This window comes from Ruditapes philippinarum, unplaced genomic scaffold (genome assembly GCF_026571515.1).
Source record: "Ruditapes philippinarum isolate M1 unplaced genomic scaffold, ASM2657151v2 ctg219_1_1_1_1, whole genome shotgun sequence".
Classification (NCBI taxonomy): Eukaryota; Metazoa; Mollusca; class Bivalvia; order Venerida; family Veneridae; genus Ruditapes; species Ruditapes philippinarum.
In genome coordinates this window covers 690,169-706,105 of record NW_026859162.1, presented here as the reverse complement: position 1 = coordinate 706,105, position 15,937 = coordinate 690,169, and positions in this window count along the sequence as shown.

The following is a 15,937-nucleotide window of genomic DNA, read 5'->3' as shown; positions in this document are numbered from 1 at the left end:
AAATGGCTTAGACTTTATCGAAAATAAATTTCTAAGTGCCTTCCTTTATTCACATGAAATGTAATTTCATATGCTTTTTGGAACTGTTGTACAGCCGAAAAATGATAAAATTCTTTAAAAAAAGAGAATAAATATGCATGATGATTTTCTTTTAAACACAAATATTTATAAATCTAATGCAGTCATTTTCTAAAAAGGTCATATTTTCAAAACAATGTGTGAAATTTCAAGTATGTCAAGTTACAGATATTATATGTTTTAATAACAGATGTCAAATTAATAAATATGTAACCGGAAGATTAAAATGTGGCTTTTCCTATTTGTCCAATCAATTGTGCTAAAAGTTTTGTGATATATAGGTGATAAAGTCAATTAAGCTGTCTTGTTAAACCTTATAACTGATAAAATGTTCAGGTGATGATTGTTGTAATACATTCTGTGTTCCTATGTTACATTATTTTGTATTGAAACCTGATTATTTAAGAAATAAAGATGTTAAAATTCTATTGGTCAGTGTAAAACAAAACCATTTTTAGAAATATTGTAAAGGTTGAAAATTTAGACAGTTAGATTTTTGATTTCCAAGTGATAGCAGTGTGACTTTCCACTAGAAATAATTATTTCCGTTTTTAATACCTATTTGTTAACGTCAGGATAACCTGTGTATATTTGATATATCATAACTGTTTGTGGTATTCCACTAAGTAACATTAAATTATTAAACGTAACATTGTGTTCAATGTTCCCACATTCAAGAGGACTATAATTCAGCGCACAGTAGAACTTACAATATTGATAAATCTTCATTTGAGCATCATATTTATGATATAAAACCATTAAAATTTGAGTTACAGGATCTTTAAAAATGTATGTGGAAAATTACTAATGAGTGTCTTGGGACTTTATTTAGACATTCAAACAAACTATTTAATCATTTATTTCATATACAATTAGTAATATATCATAGAGAAAGACGTAAATGTACCTGTATGTCGCCATTTGATATCTATTTCATGAAACGAATTCAAAAATGTTTCAAGCGATACGGACAGTTTCTGATTCAATGGTAAGACACTCGCTTCGAAAGCGAAAAGTAAGAAGTTCGAGCCCCTCTAACCGCTGCATATCTTGACCATTTCCGTCAAATAGCTTTGCGCAATTAAATGTACCGACTTTCGTGTTCCCTTATTCGTTCATATCTCTGAAGAAAGAAATTCATAGAAAAGTATGTCCCCGCCATGCCAGCTGTGATAACACTCGAGTAGTGGCATGTCCGGTTACTGCATTCAATGTTCCCGCAATTTGCGAAAAAACAAACACAGGAAGAAATAGAAGTTAAACTTTAAGCAATTAAATGCTCATAAGTGTTGAAATAGATTCTGGCCAAGTATAATATAGAAAATTTAGATCAATATTTCTGGCACTAATTGAGGGCACCCCACACGTGACACCCCCCCCCCATTAAGGTGCCCGGGCATAGGTTTAAAACCTCCCTTGTAGTGACATTTTATTGTAGTGACATTTTATTACCCTGAGATTACAAATCCAAACATCCTTAACATTTTCCCTCATATAGACGTGTTTTGAGGGATTTTTGTCACCCTTCCCCTTTTTGAGGCCTCAAACAGTGAAAACATGTCCTATTTATGCCCCATTTGAGGAATGTTGTTAAAAAAAAGATCACTTTTTCACCCCCCCCCCCTCATCAAAATGATACATCAGGTGGTTGCCATAAGTGGGGGGTTCTTTAAGAAAATTTTGGACATGTGATAGGCTGAAAATGGCCTCATGTCGTTCTTAAGGTAACGTGTAACCAACGTTGAAAATGTCGTGATGATAGATTATCAAATTAGTTTATCCGCACCTACCCCTCCCCTATCCCCTTAACCCCGCTGAAAATGGTTGCTCGATTGTGATCTAAAACTATTGATTATATTTTCATAATTTGAAAATCGCTTTCTATCAAGTACTTTGATTTTCGAATGTTCTGAAAGAGAGCGGACTGCATATGCACAAAATCTAATTTCGGGTACAAGGTTCAGTTTCGATTGCATGGGGATGTGGACATGGGGTGGGGACTAGGATTGCGTGGGTCGAGGTTTAAGGTTGCCTGAGGTGGATGATATGAAAAGCTTTATGTAATAGCCGGTAATACAATACAGTATTTATTTAAATGCATTTTTATTGGACTTTTTGTTTAAATATGACACCAAAACATTAATGGAAAAATTTTGATACCTATAACATTAAAACATATCGATACTTTCTCTTTATTTACGTTTGTTGGCAATTAAAGTCATCATCTTGTAGGTTTACACACCCTGAGTTAATCGCAACAGGTGACGTCACGTAGGCGCCTCTCGTACTTAGGATGACTAGACATATCATGGTTTTAAAGTAATTTGGACTTGACATACGCCTGTACTTGCAACATATGGCAGGGTAACATATAGGTCACGTGTGCTAAAACTGAATTATTCTGTACTGGAGGTTCTGGTTGCGGCAAGCACCGAGAATTGTATGCAAATATTTCAACAAGTTTTGGCCCTTTAATATTCCACAAAAGTCAACTGAAAAAGTAAACGTCACTTAATGGGTTTATCAACAAGCATCCTTTTATAGCAGTTTAAAATTCCCTTTATAAATCAATATGTGTTTTAACGATATAATATATTTCTCATTAAAGAATATTTTTAAATGTCAAGTTATTTAAAGAGATATTAAAATATTGACTGATCATAGTTCCAATTATTTCGAAGTCAATGTTTTGTTCGCTCAAAATAAAGCAGGAGTTAAATGAAAAATTCATAAAGATCCAGTATATTGTAATTAAGGATGTAACACACTTAAGTGAAATTTTATATAAATGTATGTATATAATTATTGTCCTTAAACAATTTCCAAATATACAAGAATATATTAAATATGTACTGCAAATGTTTATTCACATTATAAGTAATCATTAAAATGTATGCATTCATTTCTTATTGAATAAAATGGCTTAGACTTTATCGAAAATAAATTTCTAAGTGCCTTCCTTTATTCACATGAAATGTAATTTCATATGCTTTTTGGAACTGTTGTACAGCCGAAAAATGATAAAATTCTTTAAAAAAAGAGAATAAATATGCATGATGATTTTCTTTTAAACACAAATATTTACAAATCTAATGCAGTCATTTTCTAAAAAGGTCATATTTTCAAAACAATGTGTGAAATTTCAAGTATGTCAAGTTACAGATATTATATGTTTTAATAACAGATGTCAAATTAATAAATATGTAACCGGAAGATTAAAATGTGGCTTTTCCTATTTGTCCAATCAATTGTGCTAAGAGTTTTGTGATATGTAGGTGATAAAGTCAATTAAGCTGTCTTGTTAAACCTTATAACTGATAAAATGTTCAGGTGATGATTGTTGTAATACATTCTGTGTTCCTATGTTACATTATTTTGTATTGAAACCTGATTATTTAAGAAATAAAGATGTTAAAATTCTATTGGTCAGTGTAAAACAAAACCATTTTTAGAAATATTGTAAAGGTTGAAAATTTAGACAGTTAGATTTTTGATTTCCAAGTGATAGCAGTGTGACTTTCCACTAGAAATAATTATTTCTGTTTTTAATACCTATTTGTTAACGTCAGGATAACCTGTGTATATTTGATATATCATAACTGTTTGTGGTATTCCACTTAAAAAGTAACATTAAATTATTAAACGTAACATTGTGTTCAATGTTCCCACATTCAAGAGGACTATAATTCAGCGCACAGTAGAACTTACAATATTGATAAATCTTCATTTGAGCATCATATTTATGATATAAAACCATTAAAATTTGAGTTACAGGATCTTTAAAAATGTATGTGGAAAAATTACTAATGAGTGTCTTGGGACTTTATTTAGACATTCAAACAAACTATTTAATCATTTATTTCATATACAATTAGCAATATATCATAGAGAAAGACGTAAATGTACCTGTATGTCGCCATTTGATATCTATTTCATGAAACGAATTCAAAAATGTTTCAAGCGATACGGACAGTTTCTGATTCAATGGTAAGACACTCGCTTCAAAAGCGAAAAGTAAGAAGTTCGAGCCCCTCTAACCGCCGCATATCTTGACCATTTCCGTCAAATAGCTTTGCGCAATTAAATGTACCGACTTTCGTGTTCCCTTATTCTTTCATATCTCTGAAGACAGAAATTCATAGAAAAGTATGTCCCCGCCATGCCAGCTGTGATAATACTCGAGTAGTGGCATGTCCGGTTACTGCATTCAATGTTCCCGCAATTTGCGAAAAAACAAACACAGGAAGAAATAGAAGTTAAACTTTAAGCAATTAAATGCTCATAAGTGTTGAAATAGATTCTGGCTCAGTATAATATAGAAAATTTAGATCAATATTTCTGGCACTAATTGAGGGCACCCCACACGTGACACCCCCCCCCCCCATTAAGGTGCCCGGGCATAGGTTTAAAACCTCCCTTGTAGTGACATTTTATTGTAGTGACATTTTATTGTACCCCTGAGATTACAAATCCAAACATCCTTAACATTTTCCCTCATATAGACGTGTTTTGAGGGCTTTTTGTCACCCTTCCCCTTTTTGAGGCCTCAAACAGTGAAAACATGTCCTATTTATGCCCCATTTGAGGAATGTTGTTAAAAAAATGATCACTTTTTCACCCCCCCCCCCCCTCATCAAAATGATACATCAGGTGGTTGCCATAAGTGGGGGTTTCTTTAAGAAAATTTTGGACAAGTGATACGCTGAAAATGGCCTCAGGTCGATCTTAAGGTAACGTGTAACCAACGTTGAAAAGCCTTATGCAATTAAAATTGCAGTACTTTGAAATCAGTTTTGATGTGAAAAAAAAACAATGCAAAATATTGATTTTTTTGCAATTTTGAGACTTGAGCATGCTGTTACAGAGGTTATGGTTCAGTCAACATTTGTGCCAAGTTTCATCAGTATTGAAGCATTTTTTTTTACAGTTTTATAGCAATTTGAACTTATAACAGGAGGCTTTTAAATGAAAAAAGCCATTTTTCACAAAATGCATATGTAGTAAAAGGTTAAATGAATAAATCTGCGGAGATTTTGAACAGTTCATCATGGTGGCCGTCCTGATCTACTGTGCATTTAGTCGTACACCGTATTTCGTTCTGTCTACGTCCCTGATCGGATTGATACTTTACCTACGTTTCTAAATATTACACACAAACCAAACCAAACCGGAATTCCTGTACCCGCCCTGGTAAGAGTCTTCAAACTTTACTCATGGATTCATGCATTAGTCACGGGTTCAAGTCTGGTACTGTAATCGATGATGTGAGCAAGATTCTATCTACATGTATTATACATCTTACGTTTAGCGGGTTAATGGTGACATTTACAACTTAAATGAGCCGCGTCACAACAAAACCAACCTAGTGCGTTTGCAAACAGCATGGATCCAGACCAGCCTGCGCATCCGCGCAGTCTGATCAGGATCCATGCTGTTCGCTTACCAACCCTATTACAAGTAAAGAAACTGATAGCGAACAGCATGGATCCTGATCAGACTGCGCGGATGCGCAGGCTGGTCTGGATGCATGCTGGTCGCAAACGCACTCAAATAATCTAGAATAACTATTATGATTACAGGGACTCCACCGATGCGTTTTGACATGACATCACTGGATAACCCGTTTTTCAAGGATAGTCATTGATATTGTGCAAAATGACCAAAAAAGAAAAGTCTTTTCAACACACTGATATTCGGCTTAGAATCGCCAGCAAATCGATTTTCATTTAATGAAGAAATAGTTGCTTACATAGAGATAAATTAGTAAATTATGCCAGAATTTACTGAAAGACAACTTTCTTTTTAGTAACAAGAGCATTGCATAAACGTTCGTCTGTAAAGGGCATCCACTATCAATAACCATTTAAATTATGCATATTACAACTTTAAAGGGGACATGACTTCTACAGTATTGCTTTTGAAAATATCCCTAGTCTTATTTGATTATCAAAAATGACAAGTTTCAAGTTGATAGCTTTGATAGTTTTGGAATCATCCTACTAAAAACAGTAATTTTAACAAATACAAATAAAAGGGACAAAACTATAAAAAAAATACTAAAAATATAGCTTTCACAATGATTCCCCTTTGCATGTTTTTTTTTTGACACCTCTCATGCCTTTCGTATTTTTTGGAAATCGTTCTATCAAATAGGAAATTATCAGTTGAAAAGGGACATAACTCTTATTGTATTGCTTTCAGGATAATGCCCCTTGTTTAACATTATCGAATGCTCCCAGTTTAAAATAGATATCTTTCATAGCTTTGAAATCTTTCAAATTAATATTTATTATAGCAATTTTAACAGTCTTAAGTTAAAAGCGGCATAACTCCAAATACAAAACTTTCAGATAATGCCCACTGTCAAACAAGTTCACCGTGCTCTGTCGAGATTATATAAGTATTCCAAGTTTCATGTTGATATCTTTTATAGTTTTAAAATTATTCTACTTAAAGGCAATTTTGTCAAGATTTCTTCGTTTAATGGGACATAACTCATTGGACTAAGATGAACAAAAATCTTCCTGTAAATTTAGTTTGACGTGTATCCCCTGTTGTATGTAGTAGTGTGTATCCCTTGTTTGACACTCTGGGATGTACTTTAATGAACAAAAACTTCCAGTAACTTTAGGTCTTACTCTTGTAGAACTTTGTTTATACCTTATCAACTGGATGGCCCTGTGGTGGACTAAAATTAACAAATACTTTCTGTCTCTTTTTGTATGACTATTACAGTAATAAGAGATGATTAAAAAAACTCTCTTTCTGTGGCAGTGGATTACACACTATGTTATTTCTAAACCAAAATTAGTTTTAAATGACATCCAGGAATGACAGAACTGTTTACCATACAAAGCCTGGGATTCAGGCATTGATATTTTTTGCTTATTCATAACAGATGCGCTATTCCGTGCTCGTTCGTGTTTTTTTTTGTTTTTTTTTTTTATTTGGAACCACGTTTAAGGCCCGTTTATTTACAATTTACATAATACATTCATTTTACATTCATTATACATTTTTCAATTAATTATTTTACATAACATACGTTACTAACTGATATATATGTTGTTTTAGACATTTTAAAAAAAATTCAAAGAGCTTATAAACGTGAATCTCTTTAAGAAAAATTAAGAAAAAGGATAATATATTTTAAACAATATAAAGTTTTGTTAAATCAATTTTAAAGATTTCCTTGAGTCAGTTTGAAAAATGCTGAAAAATTTGGGGAGGTGCTAAAATATAAAAACTGTAGTAAACTACGGTAAGAAGAAAGAAAGGCTGCTTTGGTAATATACTTCTGACATATCATCAATCAGTTCTTATAACATTATTAGAAAGCTATTCCACTTCCTGTTGAAATCATCAAGAGAATCATTTTGAAATGCTATGTATTTTTCTAAAGATATTCTATCAATCAATTTTCTTTTGAACACAAGATTATTTGGTATTTTCTTTTTTGTTTTACAACTATATATATACTATTTGGCAAATAAGAGGATATATGATAAAATTTTATTTCGTGAATGAAAAAAAGGACAAAAATTTGTCTTGGGTTGCATGTATACCAATTTCAACCAACCATTTAAACAATTCATTCCAGAAAATTTGTGTTTGCTGACAGGTCCAAAATATATGTTCAATGCTATCTATTTCCATATTACAAAAATCACAAAGGCTAGACTCCACTAATTTACATCTAAAGAGAAATTTGTTAGTTGCAATATTTCTATGTAGGAAATCAAAATAAAAATTTTGCAAAATATTATCCTTACAAATATCAAACGCATTTAAATATATTTGTTGCCAATTGAAATTTTTATCTGGAAATTCTGCCTCCCATTTTAACTGGGATTTTAGTTTTTCATTCTGGTATTTTAGCCTTCTTTCTTTTTGAACCTGTGTTAATTTTTCATTCAAGAGATGTTGTTCTGTTTTTTCTAAAAGCTCATAAATATTTATTTCCTCAGTTGTTACAGAAAGAATGATATTATCTAATTTTCTTTTCCAACTTGTTGGAATTGAAGAGATAAGTCTATGGTAATTTAAAAACTCAGAATTAGGAATGTTATATTCAGTTTTTAATTGACTAAAAGTTTTAAAATTTTTTGCGTTTGTATCATAGATATCTTTTACATGGTATATATTTGTGTTTCGCCACTGTCTGAAATAGAGAAGGCTATTGTTATTTTTTATGTTTGAATTTTGCCAAATAATTTGTTCTGAAATATTTTTCGGATTTTCATTAAAATTGATTTCACTCCAAGCTACTAATACTTCGTGTATAAATTTATTTTTGATTTTAAATTTCAATATATCTTTTGTGTTTATATTGCATTTAAATAGAGATATTCCACTTAAATGATTAATATTTTTCTTTATTATTTCTTTCCACAACCCATTATTTGAATCATTTATTATTCTTTTTATCCAGTTCGATTTTATAGAGTTCAAAAATATAGGAATGTCAATCATATTTAGACCTCCGTTTTTGTACTCCTGTATTATCACATCCCGTTTGACTTTATGAGCTCCATATAAATTCATAACATTGTCGTTTAATTGTATTTACAGTATTATTTGGAGGATTAGGTAGAACCGAAAACAGGAAATTTAATTTTGGAATTATTAATGATTTCAATACTGAGATATTACCAATTGTTGTGAGATGTCTAGCTTTCCATCTGTTTATGTCTATTTGGAATTGAGATAATCTGTTATCATAATTCAATTTGAGGAAATGGTCAGTTTTTGAATGAAATGTTATTCCTAGTGTTTTTACACTTTCTGATGTCCACGAATAATTACTATATTTTTTTCTACAATATATAAGGTCGTGCTGGTTTCGCAGTGGGCCTATTCTTAGAGCTGTACATTTACTATAATTAAGATTTAGACCTGAGATGAATGAAAATTGTTCAAATATATTTAACATTTCTTTGAAACTGTTATTTGTACCATCTAATAATATTGTTGCATCATCAGCAAACATGCTGTTTTTTACTTCTATATCAAATATTTTAAATCCTTTAATATTTGTATTCTCTCTTATTGCTATGGAGAGGAGTTCAATTGCTAAAATAAAAATGTAAGGAGATAAAGGACAGCCTTGTCGGACTCCTTGTCTGATATTAAATGAGTCCGACAAGAAACCATTGTAAAGAATACAACATGTTGGATTTTTGTATAACAGTTTTACCCACATTTTTAAATTTGGTCCAAAGTTAAATAGGTCGAGGGTTTTTAAAATAAAATAATGATTCAAATTATCGAAAGCTTTTTCAAAATCAGCAAAAAATAATATTCCAGGTTTTTCGTTTTGTTCTGCGTACTCGATTACATCATATATCAATCTTATATTTTCACCAATGTATCTGCCTTTAATAAATCCAGTTTGGCTATTGTCGATCAAGTTATTTAGTACACGTTTAATTCTATTAGCAATTACTTTACTCAGTATTTTATAGTCAACGTTTAATAAACTTATTGGCCGCCAGTTTGAAAGAAGTGATAAATCTTTTTTTTGGTTTTGGGATTAAGGTAATTAAACTCTGTGCCTGCAACTGACTTAAAGATTCAGTTTCGAATGAATAATTAAGTGAATTTATTAGATCATTTTTAATTTCATTCCAAAACATTTTATAAAATTCAACGTTTATACCATCTGATCCAGGACTTTTCCCATTTTTCATGGTTTTAATTGCTTAGATACACTCTTCTTCTGAAATAATTCCTTCACATAATTCTTGCTCGTTGTCGTTTAGTTTAGGGATTTTATTTTCATCATAAAAGTCATATGTTGAGTCTCTTAGCATCTTTTCACTGTACAGACTTTCATAATATTTTTTTTGCTCATTTAGAATTTCATTTTGGTTTGACGTAACATTACCATTGACATTTAGATTATTAATAAGTTTTCTTTCAGCATTTCTAATCTCTAAGTTTTTTAGCAATTTAATGTTTTTTTCACTGTTGTCTAATTTAGAACTTTTTATTCTTGTTATAATTCCATTGATATTTTCATTATGAAACTGTTTTAATTCTGATTTTTTCAATTCTAAATTTCTATTTAAATTTTCGTCAAAATTGCAGGCTATCTCAGTTTCAATTTTTTCGATTTCTGTCGTAAGTTTTTGAATTTGTTCTGTTTCTGTTTTCTTTTTATATTTTGAAAATCTTATAGTTTCATTTCGTATTGTACTTTTAATAACTTCCCATCTGACTAAAGGGTTTGTGTCTGTATTAAGAGAACGTATTTCAGTTATGGCAGTTTTAATTCTGTCTTTAAATTCCATATTTAAAAGTAAACTATTGTTTAGTTTAAAAACACCAGGTCCTCTCACTATAGGTTCAAAATTTAAAGTTACATATGCTATTGAGTGATCAGATTTAAAACTAGGCTTTATACCGGATTTTTCAACAATAATTACCAAATCATTTGAAACAACAAAATAATCTAATCTACACGCTATATTTAACCGTACTTTTGAGCGCCAAGGTAAATCTTTTAGTGAACGGACTTTGTACCCGAAATATATCATTAAGTTGAAAAGTTTCAAGTATACTTTTTATTTTTTTGCGACATTTCAAATGTGTATGAGGGTTACCACCTTGTTTGTCAATATTAGGTTCTAGCACTACATTAAAATCTCCTCCTATAATAAAAAGGTGATCACTTCTGTCTTTAACGAGGGCTTCTTATTTACAGAAAATATCAATATCATCTTTATTTCGGCCGTATACATTTATGATAAATACCTCTTTGTTTTCAATCCTTACATGAACTACTAATACACGTCCGATCTCAATTTCAAAAGTATTTAGAATTTGAATGTTTAAACCATTTCTGAAAAGAATTGATACGCCTAACTGATTGCTTGAATTGCCACTATTGATAATTGTTCCATCCCATTCTTTTTCCCACTTTTCTTTATCAGCCTGTTTTAAATGCACTTCTTGGAGAAGGCTTATGTCAACCTTTTGTGTTTTCAACCATTGAAAAATAGCAATTCGTTCGTGTTTTTGATACTGTCGATGCACATAACAAGAGGGCCAAGATGGCACTAGATCGCTCACCTGACCCATCAAACTCATTCGAGCAATTACCTATAGACAAGCATCCTGACCAAGTTTGATAACAATTGAGTCAAAATGTGACCACTAGAGTATTAGCAAGGTTTTTCCATATCTGGGCGGTGTGACCTAGTTTTTGACCCCAGGTGACCCATATTCGAACTTGACCTTGGAATCATCAAAACAAGTGTCAGACCAACTTCCAGGATATTTCGATCAAAACAGTAGCCACTAGAGTGTTTACAATATTTTTTCTATCTTTAGCTCTTGTGACCTAGTTTTTTTTTATCCGAGATGACCCATGTTCGAACACATCTAAGCAATTACATAGACAAATAATCCTGACCAAGTTTGATGATGATTGAGTCAAAAATGTGACCACCAGAGTGTTAACAAGGTTTTTCCATATTTTGGTAGTGTGACCTAGTTTTTTGGCCCCTGGTGACCCATATTCGAACTTAACTTAGAAATCATCAAGACCAATTTCCAGGATATTTCGGTCATAACAGTAGCCACTAGTGTTAACAAGATTTTTCTATTTTTAACTCCTGTGACCTAGTTTTTCATCCGAGATGACCCATGTTCAAACTCATCCGAGCTAGACAAGCATCCTGACCAAGTTTTATGATGATTGAGGCAAAAATGTGACCGCTAGAGTGCTAACGAACAAATGTGGACAAACAACGATCCTAAAAGCTCACCCTGAGCTAGCTGAGGTGAACTAAAACAAGAGGGCCATGATGGCCCTGAGGTCGCTCACCTGTATATAGGCCCCTGGAGCGGGGCCAGTTTAAACCCCAGGGCTTTTATTTGAACAAACTTGGAAGACACCCATTAGAAGATTTTTCATGATGTTAAATTTTTACTACACACATATAATGAAAAACAATGACCTTCCCACCCCCCACCCCCTGGCAGGGCCAATTTTAATCCAAAGGCTTTTATTTGAACAAACTTGGTAGACACCCATAATATGTTTCATGCTGAACATCTAAGCTCTAGTTCATTGGGTTTTTTAAAAGAACATGTTTTTAAGTTTTTACCATACACATATAGTTAAATACAATGACACCTCTGTGGGGACCAATTTTGACCCCAGGGCTTTTATTTGAACAAACTTGGTAGTCACCCCTTAGAAGATGTTTCATGCTAAATATCTTAGCTCTAGCTCTTTGGGTTCTTTAAAAGAATTTTTTTAAGTTTTTACTATATGCATATAGGGAAAATCAATGAGCCCCTGGGGCGGGGCCAATTTTGACCCAAGTTTTTATTTGAACAATCTTGGTAGACACTTATTAGAACATGTTACATGCCAAAAATCTAAGCTCTAGCTCTTTGGGTTTTTTTAGAAGATTTTTTAAGTTTTAACTATATGCATACAGGGAAAATCAATGACCCCCTGGGGCGGGGCCAATTTTGACCCAAGTTTTTATTTGAACAATCTTGGTAGACACTTATTAGAAGATGTTTCATGCCAAATATCTTAGCTCTAGCTCTTTGGGTTCTTAAAAAGAAATTTTTTTAAGTTTTTACTATATGCATATAGGGAAAATCAATAACCCCCTGGGGCGGGGCCAATTTTGACCCCAGGGCTTTTATTTGAACAATCTTGGTAGACACTCATTAGAAGATGTTTCATGCTTAATATCTTAGCTCTAGCTCTTTAGGTTCTTTAACAGAATATTTTTTTAAGGTTTTACTATATGCATATAGGGAAAATCAATGACCCCCTGGGGCGGGGCCAATTTTGACCCCAATGATTTTATTTGAACAAACTTGGTAGACACTCACTAGAAGATGTTTCATGCCAAATATCTAAGCTCTAGCTCTTTGGGTTTTCTAGAACAAGATGTTTAAAATTTTTTCTTTTGGTTGCCATGGCAACCAGAGTTCTGCATGGAATAGAATTCTTTGAACAACTTTGTTAAGGCTTCACACAAGGAACATCCCTGTGAAGTTTCATTATGATCTGCCTTATGGTTTCAGAGGAGATGCCGTTTGAAGTGTGAACGGACAACGTACGACAGACGATGGACGAAACGTGATCCTAATAGCTCACCCTGAGCATGTGCTCAGGTGAGCTAAAAATTGGCGGCTTAACCATACCAAATGTTAACATGCACATATATATAAGATTACTTTGTACAAGTGTCATTTTGATCTTTAACCTTGATACTTGATTCTTGTTATATTATCATGTATCCTACAAATTTATTATGTACTGTTATTTTAAGATGACATACGTCACAGGACCCTGAAATTCAATCCAAAACAGAAAAATAACGATTTAAAAAAATTCCACTATATATACATTGCAATACTTAGCTTCACAATGGAAGTCATGATAAATACCATTTGTGTTTCAATCCCTCAATATATAATGACTAAATGGTCCGAATACTATTTCATTATCTGAACTTTGACTCCTTTGTGTGACCTTGACCGCAGGAACCTAACTTTTGCACGTGACACTCCGCCTCATAATGGTGAACATTTGAGCAAAACCCTCTATGCATGTAGAAGTTGCTTGGTTCATGCTCATTACACTGCTTTTCATAGTGGTGAATATTTCTATCAAGTTTCATTAGAATCCCTCCATATGAGTAGAGATATGCTCTGGACAAAATCTCTATTTTATCATCTTTTATTAGTGACCTTGACATTGCATATATTTAGACCTAAATTTTGCACGCAACACACCACCTCAGAATGGTGAACATTTGTGCCAAGTTATATTGAAATCCTTCTATGCATGTAGAAGTTTTTCTCTGGAAAAGGATTTTTCAATGACCTTCCAGTGTGACCTTGACCTTTGACCTAGTTCATGTGCGCAACACAGCTTCTCATAATGGTGAACATTTCTATGAAGTTTCATTAAAATTCCTCAATTTGTGTAGGATATAACCTCCGGACAATAATTAGACGTGGCTTGCGAAGCTGCTAGCCTGACAGGGGGTGGGGGGGGGCGAACTTTAAGAAATTCTACCGGGCTTATAAAAAGCAATTTAAAGTTGTGAAAAATTAGATACTGAATTAGCCTTTGACTCATCGAAAGTTGTAGGATGGCCTTAATTAATATTATGTTATCTAGAATTAGATTAGTTTAGCGCGGAGGAAGGTAGTATAGTACTGGTGTAACTCTCCAGGACGATGGTTAGGAAACTACCCGCCTATATGACTGAAATACTGTTGGGTAAAGGCGTTAAATGCAACAAACAAACATCTAGAATTAGATACGATTTTACATCAATGACAGTGAATTCTATTGTCACTCCCATGTACATGTTCACTCCTAGGTATGTTTTTCCATTGAAAAAGAAAAAAAAAGATGTCGAGATATTTGATCTTATGATGACAGGTTACTACTTTAGGAGGAAACTTTAATGATAATTTCAATTATAAATTCACAAGTTGTCTTGTTTGTATATATCTTATAAAGTATTCAGATGTTTATCAAAATAATTAATGCTAGTCCTTGACAAAAATTAATATGTGGAAAGCAGTATTGAAGTACATGTACAAATGTACTCATATTTTTTTTTCACTTTGCCTTTCTGTGTACATGATAGGTATAAGATTCCAGTCACAACAGTGTTAACACCTTGAATCATCAAGTGCCAGGCTCAAAAGCACTCCCACAATATAGACATACAACAAATCAGATTGAAAATTGCTTTAATATTAGTAAAACAAGGGTGTTCAGTATTCATGTATCGCCTGATGATAGCCAACTGCATGCTGCAGCTATTATATAGCAGGAGACACACAAATCATTTACAGGCCAAAATTTGGATGAAATTGCAGTAGTAGTTTTTGAGAATCCTGTAACATTTCATTGAACTAGTGGATGAGAGGAGTAGTTATTATAAAAGGGCCAGAACTTTGATAAATTCATTGAACCAGAAAATGCCGATGATATGCACAACCAGTTTGGTTCAATTGATCCTGTAGAGTTTGGATGCAATTGCACCAGTAGTTCTGGACAAGTTTTGTAACAGACAGACAGACGTCGGAGAAGACTAGTGATCTTTCGTGACAAACAAGAGCTGTCACAGGAAACAGCCAAGCTCGACTAATAAAATACTGGACGCAGTAAGGAGGACAAAACTATGAAAGAAAAATCAATTATATATAATTATGTATTAAGTTATAGTAAAAAAATAACATTTGTTAAAATAAATTCCAAGATCAAGGGGAATAATTCTAGAAATAGTCACGCTAGAGTTATGAAACTTGTCACACAACATGTATGTAATGATAAGAAGTATATATTTGAAGTTTGAAGTAGATACCTTAAAAAGTAACAAAGTTATAATAGTTCATAAAGAAAATCTTAAGTTCAAAGAGAGATAAATCTGTAAAAATTACTTCAAGAGTTATGAACATTGTCACATAAAACATAATTGATTATATGGAATAAGTATTTGAAGTTTGAGGTAGATACCTTTAAAACTAAAAAAGTTATAGTAAAAAATAACATTTTTCTAGTAAAAAAATCTAAGTTGATGGGGAGATAATTCTTGCAATATTGGTGCTAGAGTTATGAACCTTGTCACAAAAGATATGGATGATGATAAGGTACATTTATTTGAAGTATGAAAGTGATCCCTTTAGAAAAAAATCAGTTACAGTAAAAAATAATATTTTTTAAAGAAAATTCTAAGTTCAAGGGGAGATAAATCTGAAAATATTGGTGCTAAAGTTATGAACCTTGTCACATAAGATGGGGATGATGATAAGGTACATATATTTGAAGTATGAGGTTGATCCCTTAAGATATAAAGAAGTA